We start from the raw sequence: 22,576 nt of genomic DNA, 5'->3' as shown, positions 1-22,576 counted from the left end.
AGTAACGCGTTTGAATTCGAACGGTATTTACGCAAATTGAAACAACCAGAGGCTAAAGACTGTGAGACGCCGGCCTGTATATGAAGCAGCTCTGATTCAGAGTCTGCGCCTGTTAATAAGTCATCACAGTAAAAATCATTTTGTATAATGGTCCTAATCAAAGGATCCTTGCTCTCAGCCCCTAACTGCCACAAACAGCGAGCCGCTAGCCAGCTCGCCGACGCAAAGCCATACGTTACTGTATTTAAAGTGAGAGAGCGTATAGGTAGGTGCTCGTCTTCGCGCCATAGAATCACTTGTAGGTTTCTGTCCATTTCATTCATTAAAATTTGCCTGTATTGTTTTTCTATGTCACCCGAGAGCACATACCTGTACTGACGGAATCTAAGCAATATTTCAAACAGTGAGTTTTGGATATTTGGTCCTACCAACTGGATATCATTGATAGAATAACCAGAGGAGGTTGGGCAACTAGCGTTGAACACAGTTCTTAAGCGAGTAGATTCACTCTCCTTCATCACAGGGTGATGAGGGAGGTGGTTGGCTGTATAACATTGCTTAGACTCCGACAGATGCCCTAAATCCCTATATTCATTTATGAAATCAACATACATTGATTTAAGCTCAGGCTGTTTACTAAAACGCTTTTCTAAGTTAAATAAGCGCTTTTTAGCTATGTTGAATGTGTTGCCTAGGCAGTCTGGTGTATCTTTTAAAGGTAAACGCACTACAAACCTGCCGTCAGATTGGCGATAGGTATTTTCAACAAAGTGTTTTTCTATGGGGTGAGAGTCGAACTCACTCCCATTTTTGATGGAGTCCGCCTCTGACGGCAGCTCCTCTGTCTCCCAAAACTTTGTCATTTGGGCCGACAGATCAGCTAAGCAAAGATGGCTACGTGTGGTTACCGAATTTACATGTGTAGTGGCTCCCTCTACCGGGCCAGCTACTAGCCACCCAAGTTTAGATGGGATTAGGAAGGTGCGCTTGCTCGTTGGCATTGTTTTTGCAGCACCTGTTACAATTGACCAAAACATTTCCACTCCCAACAGCATATCAATTTGGGATGGCACATTAAAGGTTGGGTCTGCAAGCTGCATAGTAGCAGGTAAATTAAGTTGACTAACGTCAACATATTTTAGTGGGAAGCGATCAGTTATTTGGTCTAAAACTAGAAAGTCAAGATTGGCATTGAAATCGCTTAATTTAGATTTAATATGAGCTGCACAACGTACAGGCTTATAGGTCAGAGGCGTATTTCCTATTCCTGTAACATTTGAGGCAGTTAGAGGCTGAAGATCAAGTTGCAAGCGTTGTCTTAATGCTTCAGTAAGATAATTAGACTGTGAGCAGCTATCTAACAGACACTTCACAGTTTCTTTTTTATTGTTGAAAGGGTTAACTATTTCAATTAGAGCAGTTGAGAGCAATGCTTCGCTATTGGTAAGCAAAGTATTAGCAGTGAAGGTGTGATGCACCTCTGCACTGTCAGAAGTTAGCATAGTGGAGGCGCAGGCTACATTAACCCTAGCACTATCGGTAGACTGAACTGTCTGTTCCATGTTAGCTCCACTATTAGAAGTGTTAGTTGGTGAGGTGTGTAGGTATGTATTGTGTCGTCTCTTACATACGCGACAGCCGTTTAACTTGCAAGCGCGGGTCTCGTGGTCCGGTCGGAGGCAGACATGGCACAGCTTCAGGGTGGACGCCCGCGCCCAGCGCTCGTCGACTGACATTTTTCTAAAGACTGGGCAGTCGTACACCCTGTGATCGCCATGGCACACGACGCACGGCCGACCCTTGTTGTCACTTTGTTTCTCTGAAATCATGAAGGTTTTTATGTTTTTATCATGTTTAAATGAAGTTTTATTAGCCACAGGCTCTGGCTTGTGGTTAGCTTGTTTGTCCCGCTTTGAGCGGTATAGGTTTTCTAAAATATCTGCACGATTCTTTAAAAATTCCCTAAAATCTTCAAGTGTGGGCCACTCCTTAAGAGTGTTTCTATGCTCTTCCCATTTTGAATTAGTATTAGTGTCCAATTTAGCCGCTAACAAATGTACTAACATTGTATCCCAGTGCTCCGTTGGTTGCCCCAATGTTTTAAGGGCACGGAGGTTTTTAGTAACATGGTCGCTTAAAAATCTTAATGATTTATCAGATTCTCGCTGTATGGGCTCTAAATTAAATAAAGCATTTAAGTGGTTAGTAATCAGTTGCCTTTTGTTACTGAACCTGTCACATAAAAGTTTCCAGGCTTCAGTGTAGTTGGCAGCGGAAACTTCTAAATTTGCTATGACTCTCGAAGCCTCTCCCTCAAGATAGGAACTCAGATAATGAAACTTATGGATAGGCTTAATGTGTTCATTATTATGAATTAAAGATTCATAAAGGTCTTTGAATTCCATCCATTTATAATAAGATCCGTCAAATTTAGAGATTTTAATTTGAGGGAGCTTGAAGCCGAGATGCTCCGAGTGACAGCCTCCTGAAGAACAGGTTTTAACAGAAGTCTCCGGTGACATTTTTTGAGCCTGAGAGCGTTCAAGTATACTCTGAGCTGTAGCTATAGCAGTGTTAATATGAGTCTCATTAGTGTCCCGTTCTAAAAGTTCACTGTCAAGATTGTCAGAGTTAGCTACTTCTATCGAAGTTTGCAGCTCGTCAAGGCGCGTGGATAACTCTATAACTTTATTTAATCTTAAGGTCAGCTCGTTGAATTTAACACCGGTTAGCACTTCATCCTCTGTAATTGTTTTTAAGTAGCCACGGAATTTAGAAACCTGGCCCTTTATGGAGCCACGTTTAACACGTAGTTCTGCCAAAAGAGCTTCCCTTTTTGCTGCTTCAGTCATGTTGAATTATGTTTTTAGCTGAGCTAGCAAGTCTTAACAACAAAATTTTAATTTAAATGCGAGTTTAAAGTTATCCACGTAAGAAAATAAAAATTGGCAAAACAGCTTACGCCCCTTAGTGACTTCAACAGCTACGCAGAGGTGCCCTTGGTGTGTCGCAGCAGCTTGCGGCTTCACACTGGACAACTTGCCACGTGGTGATAGATGTGGGCGTGGCACGATGTATTCGTGGCACGCGGCACGCACTTCGACAGGTTGCCCACTGAAATTGTGCAAACGAATATGTGCATATGCGAACACAAACCAAGATGCAAGCAGCGGTGAAGTTAAAAAGAATCTGATTAGGTCAGCGTAGGTACTCGGAATACAATTAAGAAAGTCAAATTTTAAGAGAACACACGTTTGGGCCTTTAAGTGCAAATGAATTAAGCGTGAATGCGTGATTAAAAAGGTTTCGTCACGAAATAAAAAAAGGCTCATGCAATTTCACTGGTTTTTAGAAAAGTACGTCTTTAAATTTTAAATGGAATGAATAATAGCACTTCACTATAGTTTAAATGAAATTAAGAAAGCCCCGATAGGCATTTAAGCAGAAATAAAGTTTAACAGATGCTTAACACTGTTAACAGTAGGTATATGCCAACGTGGCAGAAAGCGAGCCCGCACACGATTATCACACTTTGAAGAACTATTCTGAAAGTAAAACACAAATGAAGGCAATAATTACACAATAAGCACTCTTTTAAGGTTAGGTTGTAAGGGAATTCAATGGTATTTGAGTTTAAAGTAAGTTGTCAAGTGAGGTTAAGTAAAGGTCAAAGTCAATGTAGGTACTAAATTATTATTGGGAATGTTGAATTTACGTTACAATTTACGCAAAGAAATTTAAGTTGAGTTTTAATTACCAAAAGGATTTTAAGTTTAAAGTTAAGGCAAAAGGTATTTAAGGTAAGAATGGCAAAGGTAAGGTAAGTGGTTAGGTGGTAAGGGGTAAGGTAAAAAACGGGTTATGTTGGGCACCCCTCACGGCACTTTCCTCGATTCGCCAGCCGCCACGCGCTGCCGCCTTGTTGCTATGCGCCGACGCTCCTCGTAGTTTTGAACCGGACCCAGTCGCCGCTGCCTTCCCTCTTGTGTCTTCGGGTTTATCTTGAGCTGGCGGCGATGGCACGCGGTGTTGTTGGTTGGTAGCTTGCGTCGACGCCGGCTCCAGGCCCACAGCGTCCCAAGATGGCGGCCTTTGCTCAGGCACTGTAAAAAGGCTCAAAATATTCCGCGCGTGTCCTGTCACGGTCGCCAATTTATGTTTGCGCCCTTTTGGCGCTATTTAAATAAAACAAATGTTAAATTAAATTACCATTTTTAATGGTATTCAATGAGTACAATATATAAGGTTCTTTGTCTAGGACACGCGCGCGATGGGTACGGTGGTTAGAATGCAAGAGAGTGTGCTTGCGGCGCGCTGCCTGGAGATGCGTTGCATAGGCGAAACTCTGGCGCCAGCATCGCGCTTTCTGGTTGGCCGCTGACCTCGCCGTGCATGTTGGCATCCTGGAGATGCAGGGCTGCGTTCTAACACATCATTGGTTGGCTCGAAGGTGGCGGTGCTGCCAACAGCGCTAACAGATATTATTATAATTACTAATTATCATCTTACTTAGGCATGCAAATTATTCATGACATAGATATTGTCTCTACTATATTGCAGGATAAATATACAAATATATATATATATATATATATATATATACTTAATGATTTATTAATATAAATTACTAAGTAACTGCATTGTTGTATGTCAATTCGTTCTTTGTTCAGAATAAATGTTAGGCTTTAGCACATACATATTTAAGAGCCATGTTAAGAATAAAAGTTATTTTAGATTGCATCCTACAGAGGTTCACCCAAGTAGGCATCTGTCCCAGCTGATCTGCTTGCATTAAATACCATGTTATCCTAATAGTTATTTGAATGAATATCCCTAGGTATGTCTATTTTTAGCCTCAATACAGACTCATTAAATTTAGGCTTACCATTGATATTTATATCAAAATAAGCTGCATCAAAATCATAAGTATAGGACCTACGTTTTTCTATTTCATTTTATTTTTGCAAGTTAAAAGGTTTCGGTTCGAAAACTTACAGAAGAATTTTGATTTTAATAATAGGTTAAGAGTTAGATCCATATCTAATCCAGATCTAATTTTTAACCTGTTATTAAAATCAGAATACACCTATTGGAAGTGTCATAATAAATATAGTGTATGATACCTAAATCCATAATTTCATGAAAAAAAACGTTTTCTCAGTGAATAAATAAAAACCGGCCAAGTGCGAGTCGGACTCGCGCACGGAGGGTTCCGCACCATCAACAAAAAATAGAGCAAAACAAGCAAAAAAACGGTCACGCATTCAAGTACTGACCCCGCCCGACGTTGCTTAACTTCGGTCAAAAAACCGGCCAAGTGCGAGTCGAGTCGAGCAAGGACTCACGCACGGAGGGTTCCGCACCATCAACAAAAAATAGAGCAAAACAAGCAAAAAAACGGTCACCCATCCAAGTACTGACCCCGCCCGACGTTGCTTAACTTCGGTCAAAAATCACGTTTGTTGTATGGGAGCCCCACTTAAATCTTTATCGAACGAGCGAGCGAAGCGAAGCGAAGTTCTTACATTCGACTTTGAACACGCGGCTGGCTAGCGGCACGTCCCGGCATTTCGATGTTTTTAAGCTGAACTGTCAGAAGATAGTTTGATACTCAATAACTTAAGTAAATTTGTTCTAATTTAAATGAAATTGGGTAATCGTGTAGTCGAGGGCATTATATTTTAGTCATTAAATTATGAGCAAGCCCGATCAAGAGGTTATTGAGCTAGAAGAGCTTAGAAGGCCAAAAAGCTGTTTGTGAGAGGTCTTGCTATTCTGGTAAATTTTTTGCAAGAAACATGGTCGAGTTTAGTATCAAATGAAAGTGCTCGACTTACACTTTTATAATATCGTTTTTAAATTTACCATTTTGAAATAATTAGGAAGATAAAAATAAAATAGAATAAACATAATATATGTATTTGACATTTGACAGGAAATATTTCGGCTTAGCACAGATACAGTTTATTTTAATTTCTATGGTGGTGACTTAAATCCAGGGGAGGGACAGCCGTATACGAAGCCCTTTATTCGAAAAAAATAGCGCCATCTATATTACTTAACGCTAAACTTGTAAATGGTGCTTCAAAATTGATGCAAAAAAGCAAATCTTGTCAGTAGAAAAAGGCGCGAAACTCAAATTTTCTATGAGACCATATCCCTTCGCGCCTACATTTTTTCTACTGACAAGATCTGCTTGGCCAACTATATTATACATACTACTCTTTGCTTAAATCAATCACCTTGCAATAAATCCACGCGATCTTTGATCCATTGCCGCCTATAGAGCGACATAAAATAGTAGAAATTAAATAAAATGGAACTCAAAAATGTCCATACTAAATTGTTGCCATGTGTAAGTTACGTAGAAAGTGGCGCCCTCATTTATTTTCTATTATTTTATGTCGCACTGTACGAGTACCTAAGTAGGTGCAACAAAGTCAATCGCTATATAATTTTTGGTTAACCGCGAGTTCTCAGTTCGGGGCGAACTACTAGTTTTATTCTGTTTTTAGTATTTGTTGTTATAGCGGCAACAGAAATACATCATCTGTGAAAATTTCAACTGTCTAGCTATCACGGTTCGTGAGATACAGCCTGGTGACAGACGGACGGACGGACGGACGGACAGCGGAGTCTTAGTAATAGGGTCCCGTTTTACTCTTTGGGTACGGAACCCTAAAAATCACGTTTGTTGTATGGGAGCCCCACTTAAATCTTTATTTTATTCTGTTTTTAGTATTAGTTGTTATAGCGGCAACAGAAATACATCATCTGTGAAAATTTCAACTGTCTAGCTATCACGGTTCGTGAGATACAGCCTGGTGACAGACGGACGAACGGACGGACAGCGAAGTCTTAGTAATAGGGTCCCGTTTTTACCCTTTGGGTACGGAACCCTAAAAAGAAGCGAAAGTTGGGTAACGATAACCTGTCGAAAATATAGTAGGTTATGTACCAGCAGCAGCTTTAATAAATATAAGGCAGGTTGCCAAAGCAATATATAATAACCGTCGCGGTATCTTGTCGCCTCAAGTTACGGCTGAACTTCGCCGAGCTCGACATTGGGGTTCAACAACTGGGCGAGTTTACACTTCACGGGATGCACCGGGAACATGATCGATTTCTCTTAGACGACTTCGCTTAAATGCTTATAAACAGATTATACTCCTAAGCCTTTCAACTGGTAACGCTGCACTTAACCATAGAGAAATATAGTAAGACAAGAGTGCTCACTCCATACATCAGTTCAGATATTAATTTCAGTGTCTACATCTAGCATCGAGTAGCGGAACTATCAGTACTGCTACTTGACAATAGATGTAGCAGTACTGATAGTTCCGCTACTCGATGCTTACTTTTACGAACTTAACGTAGTAATATTCGATAATCATTTTACCTTGCATTTAGATGTTGCAAAATCTTGCCAATTTTCACGCGTTTGTTCATTTATATCTAGAAACAATTCGCAATTTGCCAAAGTTGAATAGTAATGCCCCAAACTTTTATGTGGGCAACTTTGGACTTTGTTACAACTAAGGAAGTCATGATGAATTTCTAATAAGTATATAGTTATGACTACTGCTTTCAGAAGTCTATGGCGAGGAGGTTCGTCTCTCGGTTCATTTTAAATAAACATGCTTATTTTTTTTTCAAGTGAAAGCTTTGAGGTGGGGAAAAAATGACCGGTGTGAAGTTAGCAGCCCAAAGTTAGCTGACCATGATAACCCGACCAAATTAAATCGTCTTGATAAAAATTGAAAATAATTAACGAAAACGATGTTTCTTAACAAAAATAAGTACTACATAAGTAACACAAATAATAAATCTATCAAATCTGACCCAACAGAGACCAAATAAACTTAAAATTTAAAGAAATGTATTTAGGCTGCTAACTTCACAAATGAATTATTAGTGTGAAATAATCGAGATCACACTAACATACTAAAATTATTAGAAGCGGCATCAGATGTGCTATCGTCTTGCCAACTAACGTTGAAATTGAAAGAACCAGGCTACCTCAAATCTGGGTCGGAAAGATATCTGCCTAAGCCCATACTAGGTTTTGCTCAGATTTATACCAGAAGTTGTAGAGATCACACATTCTTACTAGTATTTTTAGAAGCGGCATTAGATGTGCTATCATCTTGCCAACTAACGTTGAAATTGAAAGAACCAGGCTACCTCAAATCTGGGTCGGAAAGATATCTGCCTAAGCCCATACTAGGTTTTGCTCAGATTTATACCAGAAGTTATAGAGATCACACATTCTTACTAGTATTTTTAGAAGCGGCATTAGATGTGCTATCATCTTGCCAACTAACGTTGAAATTGAAAGAACCAGGCTACCTCAAATCTGGGTCGGAAAGATATCTGCCTAAGCCCATACTAGGTTTTGCTCAGATTTATAACAGAAGTTGTAGAGATCACACATTCTTACTAGTATTTTTAGAAGCGGCATTAGATGTGCTATCATCTTGCCAACTAACGTTAAAATTGAAAGAACCAGGCTACCTCAAATCTGGGTCGGAAAGATATCTGCCTAAGCCCATACTAGGTTTTGCTCAGATTTATACCAGAAGTTGTAGAGATCACACATTCTTACTAGTATTTTTAGAAGCGGCATTAGATATGCTATTATCTTGCCAACTAACGTTGAAATTGAAAGAACCAGGCTACCTCAAATCTAGGTTCCAAAGATATCAGCCTAAGACAATACTAGGTTTTTTCAGATTTATACCAGAAGTTGTAGAGATCACACATTCTTACTAGTATTTTTAGAAGAGGCATTAGATGTGTTATTATCTTGCCAACTAACGTTGAAATTGAAAGAACCACGCTACCTCAAATCTGGGTCTGAAAGAAATCTGCCTAAGCCCATACTAGGTTTTGCTCAGATTTATACCAGAAGTTGTAGAGATCACACATTCTTACTAGTATTTTTAGAAGCGGCATTAGATGTGCTATCATCTTGCAAAATAACGTTGAAATTGAAAGAACCAGGCTACCTCAAATCTAGATTCCAAAGATATCAGCCTAAGCCCATACTAGGTTTTGCTCAGTTTTATACCAGAAGTTGTAGAGATCACACATTCTTACTAGTATTTTTAGAAGCGGCATTAGATGTGCTATTATCTTGCCAACTAACGTTGAAATTGAAAGAACCAGGCTACCTCAAATCTAGGTTCCAAAGATATCAGCCTAAGACAATACTAGGTTTTTTCGGATTTATACCAGAAGTTGTAGAGATCACACATTCTTACTAGTATTTTTAGAAGAGGCATTAGATGTGCTATTATCTTGCCAACTAACGTTGAAATTGAAAGAACCAGGCTACCTCAAATCTGGGTCTGAAAGAAATCTGCCTAAGCCGATACTAGGTTTTGCTCAGATATATACCAGAAGTTGTAGAGATCACACATTCTTACTAGTATTTTTAGAAGCGCCATAAGACATGATATCATCTTGCCAACTAACGTTGACATTGAAAGAACCAGGCTACCTCAAATCTGGGTCTGAAAGATATCTGCCTAAGCCCATACTAGGTTTTGCTCAGATTTATACCAGAAGTTGTAGAGATCACACATTCTTACTAGTATCTTTAGAAGCGGCATTAGATGTGCTATTATCTTGCCAACTAACGTTGAAATTGAAAGAACCAGGCTACCTCAAATCTGGGTCGGAAAGATATCTGCCTAAGCCCATACTAGGTTTTGCTCAGATTTATACCAGAAGTTGTAGAGATTACACATTCTTACTAGTATTTTTAGAAGCGGCATTAGATTTGCTATCATCTTGCCAAATAACGTTGAAATTGAAAGAACCAGGCTACCTCAAATCTAGGTTCCAAAGATATCAGCCTAAGCCCATACTAGGTTTTGCTCAGTTTTATACCAGAAGTTGTAGAGATCACACATTCTTACTAGTATTTTTAGAAGAGGCATTAGATGTGTTATTATCTTGCCAACTAACGTTGAAATTGAAAGAACCACGCTACCTCAAATCTGGGTCTGAAAGAAATCTGCCTAAGCCCATACTAGGTTTTGCTCAGATTTATACCAGAAGTTGTAGAGATCACACATTCTTACTAGTATTTTTAGAAGCGGCATTAGATGTGCTATCATCTTGAAAAATAACGTTGAAATTGAAAGAACCAGGCTACCTCAAATCTAGATTCCAAAGATATCAGCCTAAGCCCATACTAGGTTTTGCTCAGTTTTATACCAGAAGTTGTAGAGATCACACATTCTTACTAGTATTTTTAGAAGCGGCATTAGATGTGCTATTATCTTGCCAACTAACGTTGAAATTGAAAGAACCAGGCTACCTCAAATCTAGGTTCCAAAGATATCAGCCTAAGACAATACTAGGTTTTTTCGGATTTATACCAGAAGTTGTAGAGATCACACATTCTTACTAGTATTTTTAGAAGAGGCATTAGATGTGCTATTATCTTGCCAACTAACGTTGAAATTGAAAGAACCAGGCTACCTCAAATCTGGGTCTGAAAGAAATCTGCCTAAGCCGATACTAGGTTTTGCTCAGATATATACCAGAAGTTGTAGAGATCACACATTCTTACTAGTATTTTTAGAAGCGCCATAAGACATGATATCATCTTGCCAACTAACGTTGACATTGAAAGAACCAGGCTACCTCAAATCTGGGTCTGAAAGATATCTGCCTAAGCCCATACTAGGTTTTGCTCAGATTTATACCAGAAGTTGTAGAGATCACACATTCTTACTAGTATCTTTAGAAGCGGCATTAGATGTGCTATTATCTTGCCAACTAACGTTGAAATTGAAAGAACCAGGCTACCTCAAATCTGGGTCGGAAAGATATCTGCCTAAGCCCATACTAGGTTTTGCTCAGATTTATACCAGAAGTTGTAGAGATCACACATTCTTACTAGTATTTTTCGAAGCGGCATTAGATTTGCTATCATCTTGCCAAATAACGTTGAAATTGAAAGAACCAGGCTACCTCAAATCTAGGTTCCAAAGATATCAGCCTAAGCCCATACTAGGTTTTGCTCAGTTTTATACCAGAAGTTGTAGAGATCACACATTCTTACAAGTATTTTTAGAAGCGGCATTAGATGTGCTATCATCTTGCAAAATAACGTTGAAATTGAAAGAACCAGGCTACCTCAAATCTGGGTCTGAAAGATATCTGCCTAAGCCCATACTAGATTTTGCTCAGATTTATACAAGAAGTTGTAGAGATCACACATTCTTACTAGTATTTTTAGAAGCGGCATTAGATTTTCTATCATCTTGCCAACTAACGTCGAAATTGAAAGAACCAGGCTACCTCAAATCTGGGTCTGAAAGATATCTGCCTAAGTCCATACTAGGTTTTGCTCAGATTTATACCAGAAGTTGTAGAGATCACACATTCTTACTAGTATTTTTAGAAGCGCCATAAGACATGATATCATCTTGCCAAATAACGTTGAAATTGAAAGAACCAGGCTACCTCAAATCTGGGTCTGAAAGATATCTGCCTAAGCCCATACTAGGTTTTGCTCAGATTTATACCAGAAGTTGTAGAGATCACACATTCTTACTAGTATTTTTAGAAGCGCCATAAGACATGCTATCATCATTCCAAGTAACGTTGAAATTGAAAGAACCAGGCTACCTCAAATCTAGGTCTGAAAGATATCAGCCTAAGCCCATACTAAGTTTTGCTCAGATTTATACCAGAAGTTGTAGAGATCACACATTCTTACTAGTATTTTTAGAAGCGGCATTAGATTTGCTATCATCTTGCCAAATAACGTTGAAATTGAAAGAACCAGGCTACCTCAAATCTAGGTTCCAAAGATATCAGCCTAAGCCCATACTAGGTTTTGCTCAGTTTTATACCAGAAGTTGTAGAGTTCACACATTCTTACTAGTATTTTTAGAAGCACCATAAAACATGCTATCATCATGCTAAGTAATGTTGAAATTGAAAGAACGGGGCTACCTTAAATCTAGGTCTGAAAGTTATCAGCCTAAGCCCATACTAGGTTTTGCTCAGATTTATGCCAGAAGTTGTAGAGATCACACATTCTTACTAGTAGTTTTAGAAGCGGCATTAGATGTGCTATTATCTTGCCAACTAACGTTGGAATTGAAAGAACCAGGCTACCTCAAATCTGGGTCTGAAAGATATCTGCCTAAGCCCATACTAGGTTTTGCTCAGTTTTATACCAGAAGTTGTAGAGATCACACATTCTTACTAGTATTTTTAGAAGCGGCATTAGATGTGCTATCATTTTGCTAAATAACGTTTAAATTGAAAGAACCGGGCTACCTCAAATCTGGGTTGAAAGATATCTGCCTAAGCCCATACTAGGTTTTGCTCAGATTTATACCAGAAGTTGTAGAGATCACACATTCTTACTAGTATCTTTAGAAGCGGCATTAGATGTGCTATTATCTTGCCAACTAACGTTGAAATTGAAAGAACCAGGCTACCTCAAATCTGGGTCTGAAAGATATCTGCCTAAGCCCATACTAGGTTTTGCTCAGATTTATACCACAAGTTGTAGAGATCACACATTCTTACTAGTATTTTTAGAAGCGGCATTAGATGTGCTATCATCTTGCTAAATAACGTTGAAATTGAAAGAACCGGGCTACATCAATTCTGGGTCTGAAAGATATCTGCCTAAGCCCATACTAGGTTTTGCTCAGATTTATACCAGAAGTTGTAGAGATCACACATTCTTACTAGTATTTTTAGAAGCGGCATTAGATTTGCTATCATCTTGCCAACTAACGTTAAAATTGAAAGAACCAGGCTACCTCAAATCTAGGTTCGAAAGATATCAGCCTAAGCCCATACTAGGTTTTGCTCAGATTTATACCAGAAGTTGTAGAGATCACACATTCTTACTAGTATTTTTAGAAGCGGCATTAGATTTTCTATCATCTTGCCAACTAACGTCGAAATTGAAAGAACCAGGCTACCTCAAATCTGGGTCTGAAAGATATCTGCCTAAGTCCATACTAGGTTTTGCTCAGATTTATACCAGAAGTTGTAGAGATCACACATTCTTACTAGTATTTTTAGAAGCGGCATTAGATGTGCTATCATCGTGCCAACTAACGTTGAAATTGAAAGAACCAGGCTACCTCAAATCTGGGTCTGAAAGATATCTGCCTAAGCCCATACTAGGTTTTGCTCAGATTTATACCAGAAGTTGTAGAGATCATACATTCATACTAGTATTTTTAAAAGCGGCACTAGATGTGCTATCAGCTTGCCAACTAAAGTTGAAATTTAAAGAACCAGGCTACCTCAAATCTGGGTCTGAAAGATATCTGCCTAAGCCCATACTAGGTTTTGCTCAGATTTATACCAGAAGTTATAGAGATCACACATTCTTACTAGTATTTATAGAAGCAGCATTAGATGTGCTATTATCTTGCCAGCTAACGTTGAAATTGAAAGAACCACGCTACCTCAAATCTAGGTTCCAAAGTTATCAGCCTAAGCCAATACTAGGTTTTTTCAGATTTATACCAGAAGTTGTGGAGATCACACATTCTTACTAGTATTTTTAGAAGCGCCATAAGACATGCTATCATCTTGCCAACTAACGTTCAAATTGAACGAACCAGGCTACCTCAAATCTAGGTTCCAAAGTTATCAGCCTAAGCCAATACTAGGTTTTTTCAGATTTATACCAGAAGTTGTGGAGATCACACATTCTTACTAGTATTTTTAGAAGCGCCGTAAGACATGCTATCATCTTGCCAACTAACGTTGAAATTGAAAGAACCAGGCTACCTCAAATCTAGGTTCCAAAGATATCAGCCTAAGCCCATACTAGGTTTTGCTCAGTTTTATACCAGAAGCTGTAGAGATCACACATTCTTACTAGTATTTTTGGAAGCGGCATTAGATGTGCTATCAAGTTGCTAAATAACGTTGAAATTGAAAGAACCAGGCTACCTCAAATCTGGGTCTGAAAGATATCAGCCTAAGCCCATACTAGGTTTTGCTCAGATTTATGCCAGAAGATGTAGAGATCACACATTCTTACTAGTATTTTTAGAAGCGGCATTAGATGTGCTATCATCTTGCCAACTAACGTTGAAATCGAAAGAACCAGGCTAGCTCAAATCTGGGTCTGAAAGATATCTGCCTAAGCCCATACTAGGTTTTGCTCAGATTTATACCAGAAGTTATAGAGATCACACAATCTTACTAGTATTTTTAGAAGCGGCATTAGATGTGCTATCATCTTGCCAACTAACGTTGAAATTGAAAGAACCAGGCTACCTCAAATCTGGGTCGGAAAGATATCTGCCTAAGCCCATACTAGGTTTTGCTCAGATTTATAACAGAAGTTGTAGAGATCACACATTCTTACTAGTATTTTTAGAAGCGGCATTAGATGTGCTATCATCTTGCTAAATATAGTCTAAATTGAAAGAACCGGGCTACCTCAAATCTGGGTCTGAAAGATATCTGCCTAAGCCCATACTAGGTTTTGCTCAGATTTATACCAGAAGTTATAGAGATCACACAATCTTACTAGTATTTTTAGAAGCGGCATTAGATGTGCTATCATCTTGCTAAATAACGTTTAAATTGAAAGAACCCGGCTACCTCAAATCTGGGTCTGAAAGTTATCAGCCTAAGCCCATACTAGGTTTTGCTCAGATTTATACCAGAAGTTGTAGAGATCACACATTCTTACTAGTATTTTTAGAAGCGGCATTAGATGTGCTATCATCTTGCTAAATAACGTTGAAATTGAAAGAACCGGGCTACCTCAAATCTGGGTCTAAAAGATATCTGCCTAAGCCCATACTAGGTTTTGCTCAGATTTATACCAGAAGTTGTAGAGATCACACATTCTTACTAGTATTTTTAGAAGCGGCATTAGATTTGCTATCATCTTGCCAAATAACGTTGAAATTGAAAGAACCAGGCTACCTCAAATCTAGGTTCCAAAGATATCAGCCTAAGCCCATACTAGGTTTTGCTCAGTTTTATACCAGAAGTTGTAGAGTTCACACATTCTTACTAGTATTTTTAGAAGCACCATAAAACATGCTATCATCATGCTAAGTAATGTTGAAATTGAAAGAACGGGGCTACCTTAAATCTAGGTCTGAAAGTTATCAGCCTAAGCCCATACTAGGTTTTGCTCAGATTTATGCCAGAAGTTGTAGAGATCACACATTCTTACTAGTAGTTTTAGAAGCGGCATTAGATGTGCTATTATCTTGCCAACTAACGTTGGAATTGAAAGAACCAGGCTACCTCAAATCTGGGTCTGAAAGATATCTGCCTAAGCCCATACTAGGTTTTGCTCAGTTTTATACCAGAAGTTGTAGAGATCACACATTCTTACTAGTATTTTTAGAAGCGGCATTAGATGTGCTATCATTTTGCTAAATAACGTTTAAATTGAAAGAACCGGGCTACCTCAAATCTGGGTTGAAAGATATCTGCCTAAGCCCATACTAGGTTTTGCTCAGATTTATACCAGAAGTTGTAGAGATCACACATTCTTACTAGTATCTTTAGAAGCGGCATTAGATGTGCTATTATCTTGCCAACTAACGTTGAAATTGAAAGAACCAGGCTACCTCAAATCTGGGTCTGAAAGATATCTGCCTAAGCCCATACTAGGTTTTGCTCAGATTTATACCAGAAGTTGTAGAGATCACACATTCTTACTAGTATTTTTAGAAGCGGCATTAGATGTGCTATCATCTTGCTAAGTAACGTTGAAATTGAAAGAACCGGGCTACATCAATTCTGGGTCTGAAAGATATCTGCCTAAGCCCATACTAGGTTTTGCTCAGATTTATACCAGAAGTTGTAGAGATCACACATTTTTACTAGTATTTTTAGAAGCGGCATTAGATTTGCTATCATCTTGCCAAATAACGTTGAAATTGAAAGAACCAGGCTACCTCAAATCTAGGTTCGAAAGATATCAGCCTAAGCCCATACTAGGTTTTGCTCAGATTTATACCAGAAGTTGTAGAGATCACACATTCTTACTAGTATTTTTAGAAGCGCCATAAGACATGATATCATCTTGCCAACTAACCTTGAAATTGAAAGAACCAGGGTACCTCAAATCTGGGTCTGAAAGATATCTGCCTAAGCCCATACTAGGTTTTGCTCAGATTTATACCAGAAGTTGTAGAGATCACACATTCTTACTAGTATTTTTAGAAGCGGCATTAGATGTGCTATCATCGTGCCAACTAACGTTGAAATTGAAAGAACCAGGCTACCTCAAATCTGGGTCGGAAAGATATCTGCCTAAGCCCATACTAGGTTTTGCTCAGATTTATACCAGAAGTTATAGAGATCACACAATCTTACTAGTATTTTTAGAAGCGGCATTAGATGTGCTATCATCTTGCCAACTAACGTTGAAATTGGAAGAACGAGGCTACCTCAAATCTGGGTCGGAAAGATATCTGCGTAAGCCCATACTAGGTTTTGCTCAGATTTATAACAGAAGTTGTAGAGATCACACATTCTTACTAGTATTTTTAGAAGCGGCATTAGATGTGCTATCATCTTGCTAAATATAGTCTAAATTGAAAGAACCGGGCTACCTCAAATCTGGGCCTGAATGATATCTGCCTAAGCCCATACTAGGTTTTGCTCAGATTTATACCAGAAGTTGTAGAGATCACACATTCTTACTAGTATTTTTAGAAGCGGCATTAGATTTGCTATTATCTTGCCAACTAACGTTGAAATTGAAAGAACCAGGCTACCTCAAATCTGGGTCGGAAAGATATCTGCCTAAGCCCATACTAGGTTTTGCTCAGATTTATACCAGAAGTTGTAGAGATCACACATTCTTACTAGTATTTTTAGAAGCGGCATTAGATGTGCTATCATCTTGCCAACTAATGTTGAAATTAAAAGAACCAGGCTACCTCAAATCTGGGTCGGAATGATATCTGCCTAAGCTCATACTAGGTTTTCTCAGATTTATACCAGAAGTTGTAGAGATCACACATTCTTACTAGTATTTTTAAAAGCGGCATTAGATGTGCTATCATCTTGCCAACTAACGTTGAAATTGAAAGAACCAGGCCACCTCAAATCTGGGTCTCAAAGATATCTGCCTAAGCCCATACTAGGTTTATTATATAAATAGCCATATTTTTCGAATTATTTTATACTTGAAATGTCGGACTCAGTTGTGTTTTTAGGTTACGACTTCGTATTATTAGATTGCTCAATTAGAAATGAAGTAATTAGCAAAGAACGAAAAAATACCGTTCCCGTTCCCATACAAAAAATACCGGTATCCGATCCCTGGTTTATAGTGCTTTAAATGAAATTAACCTCAAGTTGTTACATGTCCATATTTTGTTGATTACTGCTATTATAATGAGAGGCTTACAGCAGTAAGATACAGCAATCACAGTAGATAGTAACGATAACGGCGCGAATCGGGAAATGAATTAGAGATTCACTAGATATGAAATAGTAAAAATATGTGATGTTCCACGGCAACAGGTACCTTATGGCGGCTGGCGTTTACGCTATTATTAACACCGCTCCAATATTCAGCGGGGACCATGGTAGCTTTTGCCGTGGAACGTCACATATCTTTACTATTTCATATCTAATGAATCTCTAAATCATTTCCCGAATCGCGCCGTAAGTATTCAATATAAATGACTACTTATACTAATAATAACAAAAGGAATTAAAATACTATATTAAAATAATGGAGTGATGTGAATAAACAAATAATAATAAACGAATTTAAACTGTTGTGGGACTCGTGGGTCATAATAACACGAATTTAGGTGTCCAACTGGTGTGACTGAGCGCCACGAACATGTTAAGAGCCCGTTGATGTTTTTTCTGGGATCTCTTTGTTTCCCATATATTTATTGCTTCGAATTTCGATAGTCAGAAATTGATATCCATATGATTTATGGACATAATCATCAATAGTCATAATTTTTGTTAAGTATAACGTTTCATAGTTCTAATATTAAAGATCTATAATATTAAGCACTATAATCACAAAAGTTATAAAATTGATGAATATAACATTCAAAGATGTATCAATAATTATTCAGAAATGTTTTAAGGCATATATTTCATCGTACTAATGGTCGTTAATCATATCCTTTTAATGTCATCCCTTTGTTTCCCATAAACTTACTGTTTCAAATTTCGATTGTCAGAAAATATACATATATGATATGATATGATATCCATATGATTTATTTTATGGACATAAACATCAATAGTCATAATTTTTGTCGAGTATAATGTGTAATATTTATAATATAAAAAATATTAAAGAGACAAACCTAACCTAACCTAACCTATCTATAGGATAACCTAACGAAAATCCTGAAATCTTAACGGTTTCAGTGTTATATCTAATGATAAAATGACAAACAATACATTATGACTTAAAACTTTATAGGAAACAACGGGACCCCTTCAGAAATACTTTGAGGCATATGTTTTAACGGACTAATTGGTCGTTAATCATATCGTTTTAATCACTAAAGTGAATTACGTCTAAGGAACCAAATCAATAACATCCTTCATAATATAAAATTATGTCATTATTACTCTGAAAAATTTAACTTAAAGGTATTTGAAAGTTAATTTCATTATGACTGTCGATAATAATATTATTATTATGTCTTATTAAAGTTATGATGAAAAACGTTATAAAATGATAAAAAACTCCCCATTTTATCCTTCGTAAATTATGTATCAAGCGACCATTATAGAAACGAACTAGAACAAAAGAAACTTATTTTCTCGGGTAGGTTCGTTAGTTACCTTGTGTTCCTCGGAGCGGAAATAGGAGCCCCGTGCAGCGGGGCTCCGTCGATTCGTTGGAGGGACGAAAAAGCTACATGAAAAATAAGAAATGGCGGGAAATCAGTAAACCCAACAAAAAAAACCTGTTTCCTCAGGTAGGTTCGTTAATTACCTTTGTGTCCCTCAGAGCAGAAATAGGAGCCCCACGCAGCGATGCTCCGTCGACTCGTTGGCGGGACGAAATGGCTTAATAAGCTACATGAAAAATAAGAAAATAAGAAATGGCGGGAAATCAGTAAGCCGAACAAAAAAACCTGTTTCCTCAGGTAGGTTCGTCAGTCACCTTGTGTCCCCCAGAGCGGAAATAGGAGCCCCACGCAGCGGGGCTCCGTCGACCCGTTGGCGGGACGAAATGGCTTAATAAGCTACATGAAAAATAAGAAATGGCGGGAAATCAGTAAGCCCAACAAAAAAACCTTTTTCCTCAGGTAGGTTCGTTAGTAACCTTCTGTCCCTCAGAGCGGAAATAGGAGCCCCGCGCAGCGGGGCTCTGTCGACTCGTTGGCGGGACGCAATGGCTTAATAAGCTACATGAAAAATAAGAAATGGCGGGAAACCAGTAAGCCGAACAAAAAAGACTTGTTTCCTCGGGTAGGTTCGTTAGTTACCTTTGGGCCCCCAGAGCGGAAGTAAGAGCCCCGCGCAGCGGGGCTTCGTCAACCCGTTGGCGGGACGAAATGGCTTAATAAGCTACATGAAAAATAAGAAATGGCGGGAAATCAGTAAGCCGGACAAAAAAAACCTGTTTCCTCAGGTAGGTTCGTTAGTTACCTTGTGTCCCTCAGAGCGGAAATAGGAGCCCCGCACAGCAAACAGAACAAACAAAGTCGCTTCCCGCTGTCTATCTGTCTGTATGTATGCTTAGATCTTTAAAACTACGCAATGGATTTTGATGCGGTTTTTTTCAATAGATAGAGCGATTCAAGAGGAAGGTTTATGTATAATTTGTTAACCCGTGCGAAGCCGGGGCGGGTCGCTATTAATAATTATTATAAGCAAGTTTATATGCCTTCATTATTATGTAATGATATGGTAACATATGGACTTTGAATATAATGAGTAAGAAATTTTATGGCTAGCAATAAAGATGACCTACAAAAATCGGAAATGCAATTTATAACGTTTAATTTGGTAACTATGATAATATGATTAATAATATTTATGATGGAAAACGTTATGGACTAAAAAAAATCGGAACATAATATTTATGGAAAGCAACAGAGACCTCCTAGTTATCATTATAACCAGCGATAAAAGACCTTACAACAATTATTATAATCAAGTTTATTGCTTTCAACATTATGTAATGGTACGAGTATACCATCTGGACTTTGAATATTATGAGTAACAAATTTTATGAATAACAATAAAGATGACCTGCAAAAATCGGAACTTCAATTTTTATTGTTAAATTTTATGACTATGTAAAATCTGTATGTGACTATGTAAAAATGTATAAATCTGAGCAAAACCTAGTATGGGCTTAGGCAGATATCTTTCCGACCCAGATTTGAGGTAGCCTAGTTCTTTCAATTTCAACGTTAGTTGGCAAGATAATAGCACATCTAATGCCGCTTCTAAAACTACTAGTAAGAATGTGTGATCTCTACAACTTCTGGTATAAATCTGAGCAAAACTTAGTATGGGCTTAGGCTGATATCTTTCAGACCTAGATTTGAGGTAGCCCGGTTCTTTCAATTTCAACGTTATTTTGCAAGATGATAGCACATCTAATGCCGCTTCTAAAAATACTTGTAAGAATGTGTGATCTCTACAACTTCTGATATAAAACTGAGCAAAACCTAGTATGGGCTTAGGCTGATATATTTGGAACCTAGATTTGAGGTAGCCTGGTTCTTTTAATTTCAACGTTAGTTGGCAAGATAATAGCACATCTAATGCCGCTTCTAAAATTATTAGTAAGAATGTGTGATCTCTACAACTTCTGGTATAAATCTGAGCAAAACCTAGTATGGGCTTAGGCAGATATCTTTGGAACCTAGATTTGAGGTAGCCTGGTTCTTTCAATTTCTTTTATTTTTTTTTATTTTTTTTTTATTTATAAGGCACACTTTACAGACGACATTCAATACATGAATACAATAAAAGTGGTAGGCTTTGTATAGAAATGCCACCCAAAATAAGTGAGCACAGCAAGAACAATAAATAATAACGAGCAAAAACTATCCTAAAATTATAAAATTATAAAAAAAACACTACTACTTAACTACTACTGTTATTCTTTTTGAGAAATAAAAATATCTTTAAACCGACTTAATTATTAAATTACATAAATGATCTTAACATGTTAAATTGCTTACTATTGTTGTTGTGTAGTATGGTGGCCAAGAACCTCAACGACTTGCCTCTTGAAAACCGCTAGCCGTGAGTTGAAAATGTCGATGTCTCTATGTTGTGATGCTAAATCATTGTACTGACGACCAGGGATCGGATACCGGTATTTTTTGTATGGGAACGGAAACGGTATTTTTTCGTTCTTTGCTAATTACTTCATTTCTAATTGGGCCATCTAATAATACGAAGTCGTTACCTAAAAACACAACTGAGTGCTACATTTCAAGTATAAAATAATTCGAAAAATATGGTTATTTCTATGTTTTTGCAAAAAACCGGTTCCGATCCTTGCTGACGACACATTCTAACAATTGGGTTATAAAAAGAAGTATTATTTTTGTAGACTTGAAGGGCGAAAGTCTTAGGAGCACGGGATCTGAATCGAGGGGTATTGAAAGTAACCAGGGATAGTAAGCTAGGTGAGTCAATATTATGATGAAGAAGTTTGTGTAGGAATAAGAAGTCATGTAAGAGACGACGAGATTTAAGGGAGGATATGCAAAGTGTATGTAGTCTCTGTTCATAACTATGACGTATGAGATCAGGTTTGTAGCGATAGGACACGAGTTTAAGGCATTATTTCTGTACTCGCTCAATGTTGTTAGAGTGCACATCGTGGTAACGAAATAAATTTCAACGTTAGTTGGCAAGATGATAGCACATCTAATGCCGCTTTTAAAAATACTAGTAAGAATGTGTGATCTCTACAACTTCTGGTATAAATCTGAGAAAACCTAGTATGAGCTTAGGCAGATATCATTCCGACCCAGATTTGAGGTAGCCTGGTTCTTTTAATTTCAACATTAGTTGGCAAGATGATAGCACAACTAATGCCGCTTTTAAAAATACTAGTAAGAATGTGTGATCTCTACAACTTCTGGTATAAAACTGAGCAAAACCTAGTATGGGCTTAGGCAGATATCTTTCAGAACCAGATTTGAGGTAGCCTGGTTCTTTCAATTCCAACGTTAGTTGGCAAGATAATAGCACATCTAATGCCGCTTCTAAAACTACTAGTAAGAATGTGTGATCTCTACAACTTCTGGTATAAATCTGAGCAAAACCTAGTATGGGCTTAGGCTGATAACTTTCAGACCTAGATTTAAGGTAGCCCCGTTCTTTCAATTTCAACATTACTTAGCATGATGATAGCATGTTTTATGGTGCTTCTAAAAATACTAGTAAGAATGTGTGAACTCTACAACTTCTGGTATAAAACTGAGCAAAACCTAGTATGGGCTTAGGCTGATATCTTTGGAACCTAGATTTTAGGTAGCCTGGTTCTTTCAATTTCAACGTTATTTGGCAAGATGATAGCAAATCTAATGCCGCTTCTAAAAATACTAGTAAGAATGTGTGATCTCCACAA

At 38.0% G+C, this 22,576-nt stretch overlaps 1 protein-coding gene across 1 annotated transcript in view; it reads right to left on the bottom strand.

The window, feature by feature from the left end:
* Positions 1-22,576, bottom strand: part of LOC134661458 (insulin-like growth factor-binding protein complex acid labile subunit) — an 80,255-nt gene that overhangs the window by 9,847 nt on the left and 47,832 nt on the right. The gene's annotated exons all lie outside the window — the stretch shown is intronic.

This window comes from Cydia amplana, chromosome Z (genome assembly GCF_948474715.1).
Source record: "Cydia amplana chromosome Z, ilCydAmpl1.1, whole genome shotgun sequence".
In the NCBI taxonomy this organism is placed as follows: domain Eukaryota; kingdom Metazoa; phylum Arthropoda; class Insecta; order Lepidoptera; family Tortricidae; genus Cydia; species Cydia amplana.
Note: the sequence above shows the minus strand (reverse complement) of the source record. Positions and strands in the feature narration are given on the sequence as shown.